Source organism: Halichoeres trimaculatus, unplaced genomic scaffold (assembly GCF_033239565.1).
Source record: "Halichoeres trimaculatus isolate MK-OKI-2021-1 unplaced genomic scaffold, fHalTri1.1 fHalTri1_scaffold_14, whole genome shotgun sequence".
Taxonomy (NCBI): domain Eukaryota; kingdom Metazoa; phylum Chordata; class Actinopteri; order Labriformes; family Labridae; genus Halichoeres; species Halichoeres trimaculatus.
In genome coordinates this window covers 16013350-16019349 of record NW_027437192.1, presented here as the reverse complement: position 1 = coordinate 16019349, position 6000 = coordinate 16013350, and the positions used below count along the sequence as shown (strand labels likewise).

General features: G+C 40.3%; 1 protein-coding gene across 3 annotated transcripts in view; it reads left to right on the top strand.

Moving 5' to 3' along the window:
- The first annotated feature begins 604 nt into the window (after positions 1 to 604).
- The window catches only part of thrb (thyroid hormone receptor beta), a 178701-nt gene continuing 173305 nt past the window's right edge, over positions 605 to 6000 (top strand). For all 3 annotated transcript variants that reach the window (XM_074686420.1, XM_074686421.1, XM_074686419.1), the window contains exon 1: positions 605 to 1006. The gene's annotated coding sequence lies outside the window, so the exon portion shown is untranslated. The remainder of the gene's footprint in view (positions 1007 to 6000) is intronic.

The following is a 6000-nucleotide window of genomic DNA, read 5'->3' as shown; positions in this document are numbered from 1 at the left end:
TGCCCTCCCCATAAATGTATGAAAAGGGAAATTTACATTAGCTTATTTAAGGTTTATAGCTTTAAGAAATGCATGGCAGTGTACACATGAATCATTAGGAGGGTTGAGATGAGGTTTATGGGCAGCAGTTAAACTTTGAAAGCAGCTGGAATTATAGATTTTTTTAATAGAATAGCAGACCAACAAATAAAATAAAGATAAACTAATCATAAATCAATAGTTGACAAATGGTGGCTTAGTATTGGCTCACAAGGTCACCTCTTATGTTCAAGATGATTCATTTTACATCAGTGCAAATTTACACAGCCACACAAAGCAGCCTATGATAAGAAATTAAAAAGCATTTATAGTCAGAAAATATAAACCGTGTTGGATACATTTGAATGTTTAAAATGCAAAGTGTGCCACTGATGTAAAGAATACAAATCATGTCTTTCAAATCCTCCCACTCCTTAACTCACACATGCAGACACACTCACAGTAAGTTAGAGCCGTATGTTTCCTGCTCTGTCGGCATGCACCAGGCCTACTGTAAAAACAGCCAACCGCCATCGAAAATAGGAGGAAAAAAACTTGGGAGTTTGTAATAAGGGCGAGGCTTATTTTGGTCTGTTCCTGCCCGTGAATCAGCTCTCTGATTCCCCGTAGCGATCAGTCGGAGCGCTACAATTGTCAGTTTGGTCCGTGTGCCGCTTTCGGAGGTTTGTTTTCGGCTCCATGTTGAAGTTTTTGTGCAGACTATCGTAGCCGTGTTCACTCTCTCCACACAGATACAGTGCACACATACACACACACACACACACACACACACGCAGACTCTCACGCAGACACACACGGAGAGCTCTCGCCTGATTTGCACCAGCGCGGGTCATTTCAGGTTAAACCCTGGCGCTGTGTCCCGCTCAGTTTAGCCGACGGAGATCCACACTGGTTCCAGTTGAGGAGGAATGCACAGGCACTGGGACTCCGAATAATATTTGGATAAGAGCTTCGTCTTGCATATGCGGTATGTAACATTTTTTTTTGTATTTCTTTTTTTGTTGTTGTAGTAGTCAGTGACAGCCTCCCCAAAACTGGGTGCCTTATGACAGCACGTCAGCAAGGTGTCCGTATGTAGCACTTCATGAGAGAAATGTTCAGGTTAATGTTCACGCTTTTAACATGAACACCAGCGTGTTATTTATGTCCTGCGAGGGATATGGTCTTTACCAAACTGCGTTGACAATTCCAGCAACTCAGCGTTGTGCGTGTTGGCAGCAGGCGGTTCACACCTGAGTGAACATGACTGAGACATTTCCAGAATTTTTGGAGTCTGTGTGACAATTCGGCTTACGTATTATCCAGAAAGGAGCACTTTAAGTCTGCAATATTTTAACTTTATTATCGGTTAACTCCGCTTCTTTACGCCCACCGTGGTGTTTTTGTCGGGATGAGATGGCAGGAATTAAATAATATTGATGAAAAAAGTTTGAACTTAATGATTTTCTTTGCTGCTTTTTACTGACGCCGAATTGAACACTGCTTTGTTTAACTTGCTTATATGCTTATAAATTCCTCTTTTTGGTTGTTAAAGAAAGCAAGAAAGTGAAGAATATTTTAGTTGAAGGTTTTCAAAGCGAGGTTCTGTCAGGGAAAGAGGACAGCACGTACCCGGGTTAGCTTCACTGAAGACTTCAGGGGAGTTGGTTCGTGGGCCCAAGTCATGGTCCCCTCAGGTATCCTACAAGCTTCGTGTTATTCTCGTCTGGTGGGGTGTGATTATTCACACATGTGGCATTAAGTTTGTGCAATTTATTTTATCCCACTGTTCCGGTGTAACCATTGCTTTCGCTTCGGCAACATGAACTTCAGCTGAGGCGCTCGATCAACATCTGGCATGCAAAAATAAGCAATCCTTTCATAGTGCATTGGTGACCTCAAAGGTTGGAATAATAATTATTTCTCCTCCGACATTGCTCACAGCGCAAACAGACGTCTCATGGCTGTTTGCTGATGATTCATTTGACGGAATAAGAGGCAATACCCCGGGGGGAGATTTGTTTGCGAGTGTAAAGTTAGCCCGGCACATTTACAGATAACTATACATTGTCCTTCCTGCTTTGCCGTAGTTGGAAGTCAGCTCATGATAGATAACATGTCAGAGCACAAGATGATGCCTTCAAAGGCTGTCAGATAGGAGCCGACAAACGTGAATGATCATATTTCTGCAGGGATGATCCAGCCAGGTGACTGTGGGAGGTGAGGAGGTGTGAGATTTATAGGGGCGGATGATAAGAAAGTTATGACATCAGGCTGTATTTTAAGTTAAATTTATTGTTTAAATAACAGCATTTTTACAGACAACACGGAGACAACACGGAGACAACACGGAGAATATTGCCATAAGTACAAAAAACACAGCAACAGACAGATTATTTCAGCAGTAATTAACATCTAATTTTACTGCAAGTGTTGATAATATTTGAAGCCATTTAAGTGTCTTATCAGTAATATGGTTTTATTTAAAAAATGTGGTAAAACTGTAGTAGTATTCATCCAGATTTATACAAATGCACCCCAGCACTTTCATCTTCTAACAGAAGTGTGTTCATGGATCCCAAATCATACTTTTAAAACAGAGTTGCTGCATTTTTTATGTAGAAACTTCAAACCCTGAAATGCATGACAATTCAAATTTACTTCATGCGTTTAACAAAAGGAGTTTCCAAGGAGCAACTGAAGGCAGCATCAGTCCTCAGCTGAGGGTATTTAAGGTCGCTCACTCTGCCTGTTTGCTGCTGTTTTGTTGGAACTCGGAGCAGACTCATTTTTGCAACAGCGCTGCATGCTGTGTTTATGTATAACTGCAAGACGCACAGGGCAGGATTTTCAAAATAATGTGTTGAATCAGGGGAAGAAGAGCTGGCAGTGCTGGTCTAATGGCTGGGAAGCTTTGGCTATGAATGTTCGATACAATCAAGCTTTAATGTGTTTGTTGGAACTTGTTGGTCTGTTTTCAAATCTCTATGGAGGCCCCACCCCTGAGATATGCCTGTCAGTTTTACAAGTCTCGACTCCCAGCAGAGGAGGGCTCTAACATCTGAACATATACAACCAAAGAGACAATCATTTCAGCAAATTTAAGCAGACATTTTTGAATCTACAAGTATCAACATGTTGTTATTAAAAATGTCAGATATTTGCTTTGTAAGTAATGACATGTAACACCTCAACTGGTTTGTGCAGGTAGGTAATTTGATTAAGGAGCTGTTAATTATTAATAGAGACAAGATTTGTTTCTGTAACAGTACGCCAAGATTTTTTTAAACCATTATACATGCTCAGTAATTCAAGACTCTCATGAAGAAGGTTTAGCAACACTTTTTATTAGGCGTAATAATCCATGCAAGAATGCAACACATCATTTTTAACATACCCACGCATCAGCTGCACAGGTATTAACATGTGGTCCAGTTTGAGGACTTAATGTTTAAACTGTGCTCAAATTTAACACTTATTTTTCTCTATGGTGCGCTCGTAAATGTGTTGGCGTGTCCTGAGAGGACTTCCTCCTCACTTCTGTGGGTTTCTATTTTTGCTCCAGTTTAACATCATGTCTTATATTTCTTAACCTTTCCCCTCATTTTACAAACATTTGGGTCAAACTGACGATGAAGATTATGGACAAGATCACCGCTGGGACAGATTGGAAACAGCCATTACATTGCTTTCTTTAAGCCCACTCAATAACATTTACAAATCTTAACCATGCAGAACACATCAGTTGATGGTCTACTGCTGCTCTGATTGGTTGGTTTATCTATGTTTAAAATGGTTAGTTTGAAACAATGTTTGTGTAACAACAAGCAGCAATCTCTGGCCAATGAGAAGAAAGAAAAAAACCTGCAGTTTCTTAAATGTCCACTCAAGGTTGTATCTGAAAGCAAAGAAAACTTGATCTGAGACATTATTGATGTGTTACACAAGATGGTTTTGGCTGTGTAGCTCACGTTCATTCCCTTGCTCTTTAGCGGCACGTTTGTTTTGATAATATATAGACTATGCATTATGTGTGATTTGAGATAATTAGGGGTGTGTCTGCTTAAACTGACGGAAAGATGCATTGAAGCTGTTAGTCGTTGACTCAGCAATAGGTACAGTTGGTGTCGTGCCAATAATGCAAACAACTCGATTTTCATCTATGATCCCTATGGTAACTAGCTCTCAAGCTGTTCCTTCACTGTGACATTACTGATAATCGAAAAAGAGCAAGACATTCATAAAAAAAACTGAGATAATGCTTTTGGTGTAGCGGTAATGAAAGTAATGCAACTTAATCGTATAGAGGAGCGAGTTTTAGTGAAATTTCTGACTACCAGTTTTATTTACAGTGAGCTTTTTCATGCAGAGATTTACACACAGTAGCCTCTAAAAGCAAGATAAGGAGTTCTCTGGCCTCCTAACCAATAAACCCACTTTATTGTCAGAGTGTTTGGACAGGTTCAATCTTGTGTTAAAGTTCCTCAGGTACTGCCCACAGACAAACAAATGTATGACATTTTGATCCCATGTGTGACTACTCTCATCTTTGCCTTCTCCTTCACTTGTCTGCTCTTTTTTCCCAGCAGATGAAATTTTAAATTATGATCTTTTTCTAATTCATATATTGTGCAGAAAGGCACACAGCTAGTTAGCTCTGTAGTTTGCGGCTGGTTTTCCCTCACAGTGCAGACAGGATGTGACATTTAATGGGATGTTGACTGTATTTATGATACTTGGGCCCAAACTTGTCTTTTTGCCTGTTTTGAGATTAGCTTGGAGCAGGCTGGAGTTTGCATGGTATTGATTTTCTTAAGAGATAATCAATAATAACCCATTGAAAAGACTGATTATACAACGCTTTATGCATACCATAAGACAGAGAGAGCAAAGATGCATAAAGATAGTAATTTTCCACACTTACCAATTTCTACTAAAACCCCTGGTAATTAAAGAATAAACAAACAAAGCAGGATCAGTTCTGAGCCTTCAGCTGCCTCTGGTTTTTGTCATTTTGGACCAGAGCTCTTCTGTGCTTTAGTAATGTCATTTTCACTGTGCCCAACCAGTCAATCATGATCGACCTGTCAATCTTAAGCAGATACCTCGTCGATTGCAAGACGCTGGAAAAACCTTTCACTAATAACATCTAATAACATGGCATCATCCAGTGTATTTGCGCCTGTTTGTTCCAAAAATATCCTTATACACTTGAACACATCACAGAAAATAGCAAACCTAAACAAAGACATTTTTACCCCAAATGGGGGAGGATAGTTTTTTTGTTTTCTTGAATTAAAAGTCCATTTTACCTCATCTACAAAGCAAATGTGGCCTTACCAAAGAAGTGGAACTTGGAGCGGAAGCAACTTCCTGGCCAAAACAGCTCTACCTAGCTAGAAAGTGTATGAGCTAAAGGGCCTGTTAGCGGTGCAGCGGTCTATTATCACCTGTCAAAACATCTAGGGCAAAACTGCAACAATAGCATCCAACCACAATGACTGATGAGCACCTTGTAGCTGGACTCCGCCTTGCAACCTGCTCATACTGCCCTGCTCATGAAAAGTTAGTTGCGTCCTCTCTAACAGAGATCTCAAGGTGGACACATGTATTTCTGCCTGCCTAACTTTCCAAGACACTCTATATTTGACCTTTATGTGGTTTACTTCTGTTTCTGTTGTGTATATAATAAATATTGAAGAAGGCGTCTACTGCAGACAAGAACCTCTGTGTGTTTATAAAACGGTTGGCTGACTGACAACTTAAAATGTAGATCTTGGTTTGAAAAAGGCTGGGCACCCCAGCCCTGAGGTTTCACACTCAGTATAGTTACTGAAGGTGAGGTCTTTGTTCAGACCTCTGTCTCTGACATTGTTGTGGATTTAGACTGTATGTGTGTAGAGATCACTTCAAACAGGAAAGACATGTCTGCTTCAGCTTCAGTTTTCCTCTGCTGAGCTTCCTGTTGAATCCACACTGCAG